At 35.4% G+C, this 17086-nt stretch overlaps 1 protein-coding gene across 1 annotated transcript in view; it reads right to left on the reverse strand.

Annotated features, from left to right (window-relative positions):
- LOC144454144 (protein piccolo-like) overlaps nucleotides 1-17086 on the reverse strand; it is a 108392-nt gene that overhangs the window by 12119 nt on the left and 79187 nt on the right. The gene's annotated exons all lie outside the window — the stretch shown is intronic.

Consider the following 17086-nt stretch of genomic DNA (forward strand, 5'->3'; position numbering starts at 1 on the left):
TGTATATGGGTTACTGCCACCATTTTTTTTGTTGGAATTTAGGCAATATGTTGATTGCAGAATTTGATTAATTACTGAGGTTATCAGCTCCTTGACTGGTGTAACCTTGATGTTGTGAGGTTTAAAGAAACTTAGGCATGTATCCTGTAACAACTTTTGGTTACCTTGTCTACTTCCTCCAATAATCAATACCAGCATCCAAATGGAAACCAAGTGATCTTTCGTAGTCTTCCAATTTAGTACTAAATTGGGACCAGCACAAATTTTTTCAGATGTAAATCATGATGATGCAGTGGTCAAACATAGGGAGCATCTTGAAATATCACTACTTTAGAATTATTTTAGAGAGCAATTGGGCTGACCAGTGTTTCAATGGGGCAAGCCTCTTTATCCAACAGTGAATCAGAGATGTACAGAGTCATGGTATACTCTCCTGACAATCAATTTCATTTTATTTTCTTGCATCATGCATAAAACACACATAGATTTAAAAATTCATCATGAAGTCATACTAAAAAGCCGTTCAGTAGGATCCAATATTTGTAATTAACAATTACATCTTGTGTATTTATCCTTTCATCATGTATTTAACAATAAAGGCATATTTGGCTATGTTCATTTAAAAAAAGTTGCTTACACATATAATTTTAATGTCATTCATTTTATAAATGAAGAGGCACGCAAGCATGCTCATATAAAGGTAGAATAGTTATGCTAACTCAGAGATGACATACATAGCTTGTGTCATACAGCGTCTTTTTGTTGTTGTTCTTTATTTGAGCTCATCAGACAGACAATTCCTCCCTATTGGTAAAGCCAATAAGAAATTTCTAGCTATATAATTTTTGCTGCCACTGTGTTCCTACTGTAATGAACACTATTACAGCATGCAATTTTAGAAACTAGAAAACTATAAGTCAACTAGGAAGATAATAATCATTTTATCTTGAATGATGTAAAGATACACCTATAGAAGAAGGAGATGACTCTCTGCCTTGTTACTTCATAGTCACAATTCAGATTCTGGCATTTTTTTTCTTATAGAAGTCATTCTATTTTCTGAATTTGAAATACTAAACAGTTTGAAAATGTACTATAGTAGCTGTGAGATTTGTAGCAAGTTGACATAATAGATATATAGCATTGGACGTGGGGGCAGAGGCTTGAATTAAAAGCCAACCTTAGATACTCTCTAGCTATGTGATCCTGGGCAAGTCCTTTGACCTCTTTCTAAGCCTCAGCTTTCTCATTTGTTAAATAAGGTTAATAGTAGTAGCACCTATTTCACAAGATTATTGTAAGGATCAGTTGAGATATTATGTGTAAGGCCCTTTGCAAAAAATAAAGCACTATAAAAATGGTATCTTTTTTAAAAAATGGTATCTTTTATTGTTACTATAAACTGCTAGTAATTGTGTGTTCTGGCTTTACTTTCAATGGTCTTGCTGATTATTGCTGATCTAATACAAGAAAAAAAACAAAATAGCTATAGTTTAATTGGTATGAGGAAGGATTAACTCTATTGCATGACTATAGTTCCAAAAATAGTAATTAGTAACTATTTTTTAGCTTTACAGAAGAATATATTGTGTAGTCACTATGGGAAGAAAATTCTATGCTTTAATAAAAATGTTGATATGGATACGCTTCAGAGTACTTTTCTAGTATAATGAAATTGAAATACATATGCTATCAATGAAGATGCAAAATCAGGTTCAATAACCAAATGTTAGCACCAATGGACTTCAGGAAAGTTTCAAATCAGTGCACAGGATAATCATAACAATTTATCAAGAGAATCATGCCTAAAGTTTTAGATTAACATCAAGAAGGTCTACGGTACTTTTCTATAATAAACCCCTTGGTGGCTCAATCAGTGAAAGAATGTATAGATCCTGGGTTTGGTCAGTATTCAATTTAATTCAATAAGTGCTTTTTAAAAAAAAATTTCCTACTGTATACTGTATAATATGTCAGCCTCTTTGTTCTTCATAGGCATGCTTAGGTTCTCTGATCACATGGTGTTATCACATCAATCAGAAAGTATTAGGCATATCTCTCTGGTAGGTGAGGTATATACAAAGAAAGAATAGCTTGGTCTCTACCCTCAAAGAGCTTATAATCTTTATAGGAAGAAAAAACAACAGACATGAAAAAATTAGCACACGTAATAGGACAATATATAACTGAGGGCTGAATTGGGTGTTGGAAATAATAGCTAACATTTAATAGTGTATCTCATTTGATCCTAAAAACAGTGCTGTGAGGTAGGTACTATTATTGTCCTCATTTAACAGATAAGGACACTTGGCTTAGGTTAAGTAACTTGCCCACAATTGCACAGATAGTGTCAGAGGCAAGATTCAAATTCAGGTTTTCCTGACTCCAAGTCCAGTATTCTATCCACTATGACACCTGCATGTCTAAAAAAGTAAAAGTGAACATAAAGAAAAAGAAGAAACTAGACCAATGTGAGAAATTTTTGTTTTTCAGAATTCCTATTAATTATTACATTGTCAGAACCTAGTTTTATGTGTCTAGAAAATTGTCTAACCCAAAAGATTATAATAGAGATCAGAGATGCTCGAGGGAAATGGGCAGTTTTAAGGAAGGCTTAGATTTTCTACATCCACACCCAACCCCCACACAGTGCTTGTTTTGGCTCTGTTCAAGCCATGTTTTGGGAACACTGGGAGCTTGTGTTTTTTGATTTCCTATATTGGATTGAGTGTTTATACTTACCAGCTGACATATATCCCAAACTGCCCTTTTCTGGAAACTGCCTACAGCCTATGTGGGACCAGTCAGACCATGTCCTTACCCTGCTGTCCAAACTCAATATGATGTAACTTCACAAAGATTCAAGGAAGGAGCTTCACCTTTTCCATCTCTCTCCTTTGCCAAATAATCTAATAAAATTCTTTCTAAAACTTTTTTTTCCCCAGATTTTGGGATTTGTTCTCACAATTAACATCAACTACTAGAAAAGCAAATTTGAGAAAATGGTATGAAATAAGATTAGATAGACATGGTGAGATTACATGATGAGAGATAATGATAAGCAAGTAGAATTTAGCACTGATACTGTAAGGGTTACAGTAGATTTGGCTCTTTTAAAAATAATAACAAAATAGCTAATATTTATATAGTGTCAACTATGTACCAGTGCTTTATGATTACTACCTTATTTGATCTTCACACCAACCCTGGGAGGTGAGTGCTATTATTATCTCAGTTTCACAGATGAGGAAACTCAGGCATACAGAGGATAAATGACTAGCTAGCCCTGAGTCACACAGCTGGTATGTATCTGAGGAACTACTGAAGTGGTTAAAATATTTTAAGATGAATTGTCATCACTGCTTCCATATAGTTATGAAAGTCTAGGAATTTATTGCAATCTAAGAAATGATGAATATGAAGAATTCAGAAAACAATGGGAAGACAAAAATTGGTAGACTGAGGAAAACAACATATGCAATGACTATGACAATATAAATGGAAATATTAAAAACAATAAAAAGATAAGTGAAAATCAACCCAGTGAAGTTATAGTGAACAAGCTTGTCTGCAAAGAAAAAATGAGAAAATGGACTTTCCTCCATTCTTTGAAGAGGTGAAAGCCTGAACTTGTTGTTAGATTCAGTTAATATATGTCGGCAGTTACGTTGGAGTGCTTTTTAAATCTTTCCTATTCTTTGAGAGAGTAGTAGGAAATGATGCATTTAGAATTGAATGTTATATGAATTTTTTAATTACCAAAATTTTTAAAGCTCATAGCTAGTGAGGTGAGCCTTGGGTAGTTCTTAGTATCATAAAATCATAGTATTCAAAGTTAAAAGATAACTTAGAAAGCATCTAGTCTAACTGACCCTTTTGTTTTATACATAATACACCCAGAGAGAGTTTCCTTGATGAAGATATGAGAACTTAACAGACAGGCTTTCCTAAACAACATTCTTCTATGGCAGATGATATGTTTTTGGTCCCATGGTTTATTTAAAAAAGTTTTGAATATGAGATCCTATTATATTTATTCTTTTGTTTTCTTTCTTTTCTTTTTTTAGTGAGGCAATCAGGGTTAAGTGATTTGCCCAAGGTCACACAGCTAGTACATGTCAAGTTTTTGGCCTGATCCCGGATTTGAACTCAGTTCCTCCTGACTTCAGGACCTGTGCTCTATCCACTGCACCACCTAGCTGCCCCTTTATTCTATAGAAAAGCACATTTGATGTAGTAGAATAACCTACCACTTTAAGGCTCTCCTCCAACAATACGCAACACATCAAAATCATACAAGATCCCTTGTCAGATTTAGCAACAGAGATAGCTTGGTTCACTGACTGATTATTACCATCCACTGAGATGTACATTGTGTACTCAATCAAGCTATTTGCTGCTATCATGGAGAAAGTCCAGTGGACAGTCCAAATGGAAAAGCTACTTCCTCAATGCTCTCTTTGGTGAAACTTTTTAAATGCCCCCATTTGTAGATGATATTGGCTTGACTGTATTATATTCCAGAACAAAATCATTCCATAGTTATTCAAAGGAGTTTGACAACTATCCACAGAAGAAAACCAAATGGTTGAAGCATATCTCAGACTATGATATAGAATTGGATGCACAATCTATAGTAGTGATCTCTGTACATAAATCTTGGATAGAAGCTGAAAATGGACAATAAGCTAGATCACTTTTTTGGTGATCCTAATAAGCAAAGGGCCATTTTTTAAAATGTCAATATACTTTCAGTACTGTTGTATAGCTGTAGGACATAGATTAATCACTACATTTATCCTAAGAATTGAACTTCTGGATCACTAAGATGCAAATGTAGAGATGGATGGTGAGTCTGAGTGGTCTGTAACAAATGAGAAAATGAGGCAACAGTGGAAAAGATATCATAAGCAGGAAAAATAAAAGCTGGGCTAGAACCAAGATGCATTATCTGTGTGCTATCTGTATACTCATAATTTCAAGAGAACTTTCTTCCCATGTTGAGTAGAACACTCCTTTCTCTACCCATTCCCCAGCTTTAACACTGCTATTGCAGATTTAAGAAAGGATAGGGATAACTGTCACAAATTGGGCAGTAATGGATATATTTAACTCTAGATCATTGGAGGGAGTATCTAATCCTTGAGATTACAGATCCATGGAAGTAATATATGAATGGTGCATTGAGAAAAAAAAAAGCTTAAGATACATTGAAATACAGGAAAGTAGGGATAAATTTACTCTAAACTAACTGTTATTCATTGTAACCAGAAAAAAAATTACACTAGAGGAATTCTTAATATGGTTCATAAAACACAAAGATTTTGGGAACCTGGGGAAAACTTAAAACTTGGAATTTGAATTGTACGTAGTACTTGCATAATAAACGGCCATGAGTGAATGGACAGTTCTTTTTATTCCTACTCTTGTGAGACAACTTTGAATGTTTTTCTAGTCTTTGAGTATGTTTCTAATGGCACTATTATCCAAAGAGTTTTGTTTTCCTGTCTTTTATGGCATTATTGGTTATCTCTATAGAACTAAGGGCAGAAAGGGAGACTGACCAAGAATGAATCACTAAGAGCCTTTCAGGAGATATTTGGGTAGAAAATATCTGGCTATACTTCAGAAACAAAGGTTTTGAAACAAAGGCTTTGATGAAATGGTTTGTGTAGTAGACCCCACTTCTTCCTCCCACATATATCCCTTAATTGTCATGTCTTCCTAAAACTCTATTTGTGCAACCAAAAACTCATATTTTAGTGAAATTTCTTAATATTTTTAGGACAAGAAATTTAAGCTTTCAAAGTGAGAAGTTAAAGGTTATAAAAATCACAGTATTGCAGAATTAGCATGGATCTGTTTTTCAACCTATACCCAAACCATGAATCTGTATTTACCACTTTATCAATAAAAGATTAACAGCCTTTGATGAGGTCTAGAGGGATGCTGTGACCCCAAGATCATGACATGCAGGTCCTGTCCAAAAATATTCGACCCAAGCCTTCTTTCAGTCAAGGACAAGGTTTATTAAAGATCTGCTATATTAGCCAGACTCTTAACAAATCTGAGAATCTGTGAGCTATTGGCTAAATTATAAAAATCTGAGCACCTTAAAGGAGAAAAGATGGACCCTATATACAGAAAGACTATGGGAGGGGTTTAGGAGTGGCCAAGTAGTCTGGGAGGTGGGGAGGGGGGAGAGACTGTGAGTTAATAGACCACCTGGGACATAATGGGAGAATGAAGCCTAGATAGGATTAAGGGTGGGAAGGTGGGGAGGGCCCTTGGGGAGGTAAGACAATGGAGGGCTAGGCTAGGTCAAAGGTAACAGAGAATTGGGAGATTGGGTATAGCCACAATGAAAGGCCAATTGATGGGATTATGGCCTCAGGGGAACAATGAAGACCTCCTTGATTAAGTGGGAGACTTCAGGGACAATCCAAGGGTTTTCTAGGGCCCATAGACAAATGGGGCCCAAATTGGGACAAAGGTGTCAGCTTGGAAAAGTACCCCACCACTTTCATTAAAAGAATATAAAGAACGTAAAAGAATTCTGTGCCCAGAAGCTCATTACTGCCTTAGGCAGCCCATACCATTTTTGGACAACTCTAATCATAATGAAAGTTTTTATACTATAAATTCAAATCTACCTGGCCGTAATTTCTATTCAATGCTAGTTCTTTCCTTTGATATCTAGCATAACAAGTATAATACTCCTTTTACCCAATAGGCCTTAATGAATTCTCATGATTTTCTTACCATCCAACCCCCAAAGTCTTTTCTTCTCTAAGATAAATATCTGTAGATTTTTTAACCAATCCTAGCACAGCATATGTGGTTTAAATTCTCAGTATTCTGGATTTTGTCTCTTCCAAAATGTGTCACCCAGAATTGGACACAACGCGGTTAAAAAAAATCAATGCTACAAGAGATCTCATAAGGTCTTTATACAAAAACCCCTCCTCTTTTCTCTCCTCCCCTCTCCTCCACCCTTACCTGAGGGTGTTCTGTCCAAAAGAGGGTAAAATTTGATGGCGAAAACTACCTAGTTAATTTAGAATTTACTGTCTGCATTTCTTTCTCAATGACCAAGCCTTAAACCCAATTCACTCTGGATCTCCTGGATTGGACAACAATAGGTCCCTGCCCAAGCACCACTTAATGGTTAATTTTTGGGCCCTCCTGGTTCTGAGTGATTGTAAATAGTAACTTTCTCTTTTGGCCTTCCCCTCTCCCTCCTTCTTTGGTATTTCCCCTCCTAATTTGATTTTTTTTAAATTAAAGGGGCTATCCCTTGACTCAATTCTTAAGGAGGCCTATTCACTGAATGGCCATTGCCTCACTCAAAGTGAGAACCTAGAAAGACCTTAGTTTAAAAAGGCCAAGGTCTCCTTGAGAGATGGCTCATCCTGAGTCATCTCCAGTCAATATCTGAATGATACCTGGCCACTGGACCCAGATGGCTCTGGCAGAGAAAGTGAGGCTTGCTCAGCTCTCCCTCACCTTAAATCCAATTCAATGCCAGTCATGTCATCATCTCCCTGATGTAATGATCTTCTTTGAGAACAATGGATAAACCACAACACAACTAAAGCCCTCATTTTCCACTTGAGGAAAATGAGTTCTGGGAAGTTTAAGCACAAGGTCGTACCATAAGGGGTAGATCTAGCATTCAAACCCAGGTTCTCTAATAAAAATTCCAGTGTTCTCTTCATCATGTGGAAACATCTAGACATCTAGGTGGTAGGGTGAAAAGCACTAGACTTGGAGACAGAAAATATTGAGATCAAAATGTGCCTCAGTCACAAGCAATGTGTCCACAGATAAATCAATTAATAGCTTCAGTGTCCATAATTGTAAAATGTGGATGGTAATAGCACCTATAATAGTGGGTTATTGTGAGGATGAAATCAAATGAGATATATGTGAAGCATTTTGAAAACCTTAATGCATTATATAAATATTAGCAATTATTATAGTATAATATAATATATAATATATTGTCTCTCATACTCAAGCTGTGGTCTGATCATAGCCTCCCTTGACTGGGAAACTTACCTTTAATTAATTTAAATAAAATATTATTCCAGGAATATGGCTTAGTATTTCAATAGGTTTTTTGTTTGTTTGTTTGTTTTTACTTTTGAAAACTAACCAGACATCAAATTGCCTAAAGAGGAAAGCAAGGAAGGGGAGGCCACAATATGATACATCTGTTTCCTAAATAAAACTAATATGAAGCCTGTAATACTTTTCTTGATTGTCTTTTATATCCTTTTAGTGGACCATCCATTCACGTGAACTTAATCACAGGATAAAGTATCATTTTTCCTGAATGAAACAGTTAAATCAATCAACATCAGTAATATTTCTTTCTAAAATGATGGATACATTAAACACCCACATTTATAAGAATTTCCCAACACTTCCTTAGTGACTAGACTTTAAGCATCTGGCAGAATCAAAAATCAAATACAGCTTTGTCCCCAAATATTACTGACTTTAAAAGAAAGCTTAAAAAAATATAGTACTATGTTCTATTTTGGGTTCCCACTCTCACTGTTTCTTATATTAAAGATATTTCTTTGGGGTTACCTTACACTGTTGACTGATCCTATGCCTTGGTATTTCTCAAATGAAAGCCCTTCTTACTCTATCTTTCTTGTCTTGTACATAAAGAGTTGATTTTTTAAAATTATTTTTTATTTTATTTTATTTTATTTTTTTTGTTAGGCAATGGGGTTAAGTGACTTGCCCAGGGTCACATAGCTAGTAAGTGTTATGTGTCTGAGGCTGGATTTGAACTCAGGTCCTCCTGACTTCAGGGCCAGTGCTGTATACACTGTACCACCTAGCTGCCCCTGATTTTTTTTTTAAACTCAAAGGCAGACTTCATGGTTTTTCTAATAAACTTCATTTTATTAGCTTTATACCAACCTTGTAAATATTTGTATTTATGGCAAAATATTTTAAGATCTCAATTCCATCTAGACTATTAGCTATTTCTCCTAGTTTTGTGTTATTAGAAAATTGACTGAGTTATACTACTGAATGTTTCTCCAACCAAGTTTGTGATAAAATGTTGAACAACACAAGGCCAAAGACAGGCTTTTGTCACATTTGCTCTAAAGGTAAATTTCCAGATAGTTCTTGCTCTGTTAATTAATACTTTTTGGGTCAAGACATTTAATGAATTCCAAACCAACCTAACTACACCCAATCTGTTTAGTCAATCAAGAAGCATTTGATAAAAATTCTTACAATATTCCAGGCACTGGGTTAAGTATTAGGACTACAAAGAAAAACCAAAACACAGTTCCTGACTTCAAGGAGCTCACATTCTAATGGGAAATATAATGTGAATATAACTATCATATACACATTATGGCTAGATTGTATAGTACATGAAGGAAAAGAATATGCAAGAACCCTGGAAATGTAGAAAGATGACAGTTTGAGGAGGTCATTAAATGACAAACAGAGCATTTTATATTTTTTCCAGATACGCCTGGAGTTTGTGTGTGTGTTCGTTGGGGTGGGGTTGGGTGACTTTATCATACTGATGCTTTAGGAAAATACTGGAGGATGAATTGGAATGCAGAGAGACTTGAAACAAGGAAATTAAGTAGAAGGCTATTGCTGTAGTCCAAATATCAGGTGCTAAAGGCCTATGCCAGAGGGCTAACTATGTGAGTTTTAAAAAAGGGACATAGGTAAGAGATGGTATAAAGGTAGCAATAAGGGAACAGCTTGGTGATGCAGTAGATAGAGCACTGGCCCTGGAGTCGGGAGGACTTGAGTTCAAATCTGGCCTCAGACACTTAACACTTACTAGCTGTGTGACCCTGGGCAAATCCCCATTGCTCAGGCAAAAAAAAAAAGTGGCAATAAGAAGACAACAACAGATTAGTTATATATGGTAAGTGAAACTGAAGAATCAAGGAGGACACCAAGGTGTTCTGAACCTGGGTGATGGGAGATTGTACTGCTTTAACAGTAACAGTAAAATTGTGAAGAGGGAGAGTCTTTAGGGAGAAAGATAATCACAGTAATTCTGTCTTAGACGTATTGAGTTACAGGTACCTATGGGACATTGAGTTCTAGATGTCCAAAAGATATCTGATGATTCAAGACCAGAGATCAAGAGAGAAGATAAAGGGATATGGGAATCACTTGTATAGAGATGACAGCTGAACCCATGAGATCTGATGAGATCATTAAGTGACGTAGTATATATTGTAAGAAAGAGGGATGAAGGTAGAGCCTTGGGTGATATCCATGGTTAGTGGATATGACCTGGATAAAGATCCATACAAGGAGAAAGAGAAGGAATAGTCAGACATGTAGGAGGAGAATCAGAGGACAATGTCATAGAAAAACCCAGAGAATAAGGAGTATCCAGGATAATAGGGTGATAATGGCAAAGGCTTCACAGAGTTAAAAAAAAATGAGGACTGAGGGAAAAATTCATTAAGTTTTGTAGTAAAAAGGTCAATAGTAACTTCAGAAAGAGAAATTTCAACTGAGTGATGAGGCTGGAAGACAGATGTGTGGTTTAGAAGCAAGTAAAAGAGAAAGTAGAGGTACCTAGTGGAGATAGGTTTTCGAGGGGTTTAATTGAGAAAGGGGTCGAGGGAGAGATATAGGATGATAATGAATAAGAATGATCAGAACAAGTGAAAGCTTTTTGTTTTGTTCGTTATCGTAAACTTTGCCTCCAAAAAGATCTAAATGGAAATAAATGGATCTACATCTATGTAGATCTAAATGGAAAAAGTACATCATTGTACACTTCCTGAATTGTGATACCAGTTTTTCAACCAAAAGGTACAGGTACCTAGTGTGGGGATATAGTAGAAAAAAGTGCAGAGAGTCAGGAGAGCAGCGAAAGGAGCAATGAAGACATGGATGGTCCTTAAAGTAGAGCTTCTAGGAGGAATCAACCAACCAGAAGGAGAGCAACACGTAGAAACAATTTTTAAGTGCTTCTTAAAGAAATAAAGAAGAACTTAAATAACTGGAGGGATATTCATCGCTCATATATCTGCTATGCCAATATAACAAAATTGATAACACTACTGAAATCAGTTTACAAATTAGTGCTCTACCAATCAAGTTGCAAAAGCATATTTTACAGAGTTAGACAAAATTGTACCAAAGTTTATTTGGAGGAACTAAAGATCTAGAACATCAAGGGAAACAACAAAAAAAGTAGGAATAAAGGGGAATTAGCACTTCCAGATCTTGAACTATATAATGAAGTATTATTTTTTTAATTTCCATTAGTCAAAAACATAAAAGAGCAGCTGAATTAAACAGACTGGACAAGGATTCTCCAAGGAAAGCATCATGAAGACATTACAATAGCAGAGCTTTTCAGTACTAGAACTGTGTATTCCCTTAACCATCCATCTCTCTCTCTCTCTCTGACACACACCACACACACACACTCACACACTCTCTCACTCTCTTTCTCTATCTCTATCTCTCTCTATATATAATGTATGTATGTATATGTATGTATCACGTATATATGTATATGTATACATACGTATACCTTTCTCCTGGGAACTCTAAGCACATGCTCATGTTTCCAATTAGGATGTTTTGTTACTGTTGTTCTTTTGATGCCATCTTTGCTTTGAGCCAATTGTATTTACCAGCTATTATTAAAAGTAAATGCAGTGGTGAGAGTTCCTTGACCCTGGAAGTAGTTACTGACCTGGGTACCTTACATGTAATGTTTTAGTTTTGAGGGAGTGCTGTATTTGTATTGAGCTGAATTTGGCTTCTCCACACTGTCTTTCTTTCTCTCGCTCTCTTACTCTCTCTAGCTCTCTCTTCAATTGTGTATGTAGAAAAATTGATTATACATAGGAATGATTGAAAGTTAAAAGATCAGCTAGAAGACTGCTGCAATAACCTCAACATTAAGTTGGCACAAATTGAGATTACTTTAGTATTCCTGGCATAATTTTCATTATAATTTACTGTGCCACCAAATCTAAGCCTTTTGAAAATCCCTTCTTCAACAATGCAAATTATATTATTGTAATCTTGTGCAGTTTAGTATTTTTCTTTAGATTGAATTAGGTATATAATGCAGTGTAGGCTGGTTTACTTTAATCAGTGAGTGGTAGCCCTTCTAAGGGCTCCTCTGCCTTTGTTTAGAAAATATCTTATCCTTTTTTCTTACCTAGTTTAAACTGGCCAAAGTGGGTATATACAAATATGTTTCCTGTTTTATGGACCTTTATAGAATGTTGTGCTCCCTTTGGCTTTTGGGAATCAAAGATAACCAAAGAAACAGGCAAATAAAACCAACAATAACAAAAAAGATACCCAATAGCCAATTTTTCAAAGTTACCTAAGGACTTGATTTCTCAAGAGTAAATATATTTGATTTTTCCTGGTCATAAAGAGTACCATTTCAACAGACAAATCTAATTAATGTAAAGGATATAGAATATAGCATTTACTGCTTTTTTAAAAATTCACCATAAAAAAAGCAATTGTGCATCTAATATGCTTGCTATTTCTATTAACTATTGTGAACAGTTCTACAAATGTCCGAAGAGCTTCAATTATAGGCATCAAATTATGCATTTATTAAAAATTAAATAAAGCTACAATCTCTATGATTGGGACTCAGAACCAATGCATTTTCAGCTGAATAAATGCAAAAGATAGAAAACCATTCATTTGCTATTTTGAGGGAACCAGAGGAGTAAATTTTATTGCTCTTTTAAATGTAATGCTGCAGTGAGTATAGTAGAAATGTTTGCTTAGGCATCATAACCAATTTGTAGGAGTCATAACTAATTTGTGGGAGCTAGGGTTTTGCCCAGTACAGAACACTGATAGCACTTATTCTACTTGCACAGATAGAAATAAGTGACCCTAGCACGAAGTGAACAATAATAGTAGGACTAGAAGAGCATCAGATGGTATGTTCAACCCCACTGGATGTAACAGCACAGGGGAAGTATCTCCCAGTTCCTTCCTTCACTTCATCCTCCCCAGCCTTCCTCTGTTCCCTCACCCATGAGGATCCTACACGCTTTCTATGGAACCTTGTGTCCTGAGGTTTGAAATCTCTCCTTATAGTCTCCCATACCTTTCCCCACCAAAGACCAAACCAATGAAAAAAAAAATCCTTGATTAGTTGAATTTGTCTTAAAACTTTGATCTGAAGGCCCCTTCTTTTGTACTGCTTGTCTTAGATACAAGAATTACTAGTTACTGCAAAATGAAGAAACACAAACACAACAGAATAGCATGAATGGTTGAGTATTTTAATAACTAAAGAATTATATAGTAAGTAATCTATACTGGTCCAAGTTTTTCATGGCTTAAATAAGAGTTTCCCAAATTAGTGTGGTCTCAGCACACTTTGAGATTTACAATATAGCGAAAATATCCATTCCTATTATTGCTGGTCTGGGTGATCCGAGGTAGAGAATATTAGTGAGAGAAGTTGTGTGTAGGTCAAAGAAATATTGGAGCAAGATTGAAGGAACTCAGACTATTTTAATACTATAACATTTCCCCACAATATAATGTTTCTCACATAATCCTTAGAGCAAAACTTGAGACATAGAATACTTAGGTTTTAACACTCCCAGACCTGGGTTTGAATTCTGTCTCTGATAATGTCTTTAAAAAAAAAAAGGCAACAAAAAGTGAAACCATCTCTCCAAAAAGCACCTTCAGGGAAAAAAAAAACATAAAAAAATTCTATTAATGTCTTAAAAGGAATTGTTGTGTGATAGAAAGAGGAATTGGATTACATCCCAGGTTCAGATGACTACCTGTATGATCCTGGACACGTTTGTATACACACATCTATATATATACATACATATGTCTATACATGCATATGTATATGTATGTCTGTTGTTGGTTTATTGGAATAACTTAGATAAACAGCACTTTAAAAGTTGTATGTTACAGCCTACAATTCTATAAACACAAGATACCAAACTCAGATTTGGGGTGCATGTGCGTGTGTGTGATTCTTTCTCTGACAAGAGATGGGAAAACTGGAAAATAGTCTAGTGAAAAAGACAGCATCAGGATCTTATGCTAAATATCACAATGTTGTCTTTTGAACTGAAGAGGACCAAAATGATGTGATGATGTTGGGGTCAAAGGACAGTGTGTCTGACTGGCTGATCAGACAAATACAAACTCAGAAGGCTCTACCAGAAGTTGGGCACAAATAATATGTCTCACAATCAATACCAATTTTTTCAGAGACAGCCTGAGAAGTGTCCTTGTATCATTTCTTCTGACCTCCAAATTCTAACCTCCAAATAGATAAATTACTTCCATATAAAAACTACCTCCACAAAATAAAAAAATAATGAAAGGTTTTAGTTTCCACAATTACAGATAAGGAGAAAATTTATAACTAGACAATGATCACATGGTGAATTAAAACAAATATATAAGATTAAGTGCCATTCTCCAGCAGACAAATTGTCAAAAGGATATTAATGCAGTTTTTTAAAAAAATAAATATATATTAATAATTGTCTTATAATAAATAAATGTGAATTATAAAAGTCTTAAGGTTTATCACCCCATACTTATTATCCATGTAGAAAACATATTTAAGGATGTTTAAAGCTATTTGTTGCATGTTTATGGAAAGATACACATTCTAATTTAGTGCTAGTAAATTTATAAATTGATTTAATCTTCTAGAAAACAATTTGGAATATATAAGACATTTTGTCAAATTCCTATTCTTTAACACGATGATTTTACTACTGTGATTATATTCTTGGAAGTAACTGACAAAAGGAAAAAAAGGCCATATGTATAAAAATATTCAAGAATAATTATTTGTAATTTAAAAAAAAAACTGGCAAAAAAATACATGCCTGATGATTGGAGAGTGGTTGGAAAAATAATGACTTATGATTGTAAGGGTGTACTGCTGAAATGAAATAGAAAAAGGGAAACACTAAGATAAACTTGAGAAGGCTTATGTGAAATGGTGGAGGGTGAAGAAAGCAGAGTCAAAAGAACCATATACACATGGATTACAACAATGTAAATTCACCAAAGGACATGTATAAAGTGCTAAAGTAAATGAGGTAGCATGGGTTAGTTTCACATGACACTATACATCAAAGTGCTATGCAAACCTTGTAACACTATATAAATGTCATCATCATTATCACTGTCATCATCATCAAAATGGAGAGGCAGTATGTAATAGACAGGGAAGTAAAGCAAAGATTTTCTAATTGGAAACTGGTAGCAAGACAAGATTCAACAAGGCTAAGAGGTGAATTATAAAATTCTCTGCCCCCACCCTAGTTTTATTTTTTAAAGGTATTTTTTTTTCCTTTGGGAATTGATTTGGTTCTCTCTCTCTCCTTCTCTCCCTCTCTCTCTCCCCACTCCCCATCTCTCTCTCTCTCTCTCTTTCTCTCTCTCTCTCTCTCTCTCTCTCTCTCTCTCTCTCTCTCTCTCTCTCTCTCTCTCTCTCTCTCTCTCTCTCCACACACACACACACACACACACACACACACACACACACACACACACACACACATTTCTCTACCCTTTCCCTCCCTCCAAGCAAAGTACTGCCTGTGGCTTTTACACTTCTGAGACCGACATCTGTTACCACTCCTAGGGATAGATGCATTTTAATCTCATCGACAATTACAAAATGAAAAGCTTTACCCATTTGTTTTGGAAGTTAGTTTATTTTTTAAATTAAATAATTTTATTGGTACATTTTGTTTTTATGTCACTTAAATTTTTCCCAGTTCCTCTATACATCCCTTTCAAGAAAGCTATTCTTTATAATGAAGATTTAAAAAAAAAAAGGAAACAGAAGAAAAAAATTCTGACAATATATACAGTGTTCCACACTGTGAATACCCACTTCTGCAAAGGAGTAAAGGGAGGTATTTCCTCATATCTTCTTTGGGATAATAATTTTGTAACATTCATTTGCATTTGTTTTGTGGTTTTTTCCATTTGCATTGTTGTAGTCATTATTTTATGTAGTTTCCTTAGCTCAGATTACTTCACTTTGTAGTAGTTCATGTAAGTTTTCCTATACTTCTTTGTGCTCATCATATAGTTTTTCATCACATGGTAATATTACATTATATTCACCAACTGCCAACCAACTGTCACACATATGGCAGAAAAGCCAATCAATGCAGCAGCAAGACTAAGTTTATGCTTCTCTTGTGTCTGGACATTTAAGATCAAATTATTGGTTTAATTCTGGTCTTCTCCTTATGAAAGCTTTAGATCTTTCTATTTCATTGAATGACTATTTTTTTTTCCCTCTGATGTATTATGCTTAATTTTGCTGGGCAGTGATTCTTGGTTGTTGTCCTAGCTCCTTTGCCCTCTGGAGTATCATGTTCCATAAACTCTGATCTTTTAATGTTGCAGCTAATAAATCTTGTGTAATCCTGATTGTGGCTCCCTGATATTTTATTTATTTAGGCAATTGGGGTTAAGTGACTTGCCCAGGGTCACACAGCTAGTAAGTGTCAAGTGTTTGGTCTGAGGTCTTATTTGAACTCAGGTCCTCCTGACTTCAGGGCTGGTGCTCTATCCATTGTGCCACCTAGCTGCCCCATGGCTTGAATTGTTTCTTTCTGGCCACTTGCAGTATTTTTCCTTGACCTGATAGTTCTGAAATTTGGCTATAATATTCCTTGGATTTTTTAATTTTGGAATCTCTTTCCTGAGGTGATTGCAAGATTCTTTCAATGACTGTTTTGCTCTCTGGTTCTAGGATATCAGGACAGTTTTCCTTAATACTTTTTTTTTTTTGCTTTTAGGCAATTGGAGTTAAGTGATTTGCCCAGGGTCACCCAGCTAGTAAGTGTCAAGTGTGTGGTCTGAGGCCGGATTTGAACTCAGATACTCCTGAATTCAGGGCTGGTGCTCTATCCACTGAGCCATCTAGCTACCCCCTCCTTAGTACTTTCTTGAAAGATGCTGTCCAGGTCCTCCTTTTGATTATGGTTTTCAGGTAGTCCAATGATTCTGACATTATCTCTTCTGGACGTATTTTCCAGGCCAGTTATTTTTACCA

The sequence above is a fragment of the Phascolarctos cinereus genome, unplaced genomic scaffold (genome assembly GCF_003287225.1).
Source record: "Phascolarctos cinereus isolate Bilbo 61053 unplaced genomic scaffold, phaCin_HiC Scaffold_1;HRSCAF=81, whole genome shotgun sequence".
Classification (NCBI taxonomy): domain Eukaryota; kingdom Metazoa; phylum Chordata; class Mammalia; order Diprotodontia; family Phascolarctidae; genus Phascolarctos; species Phascolarctos cinereus.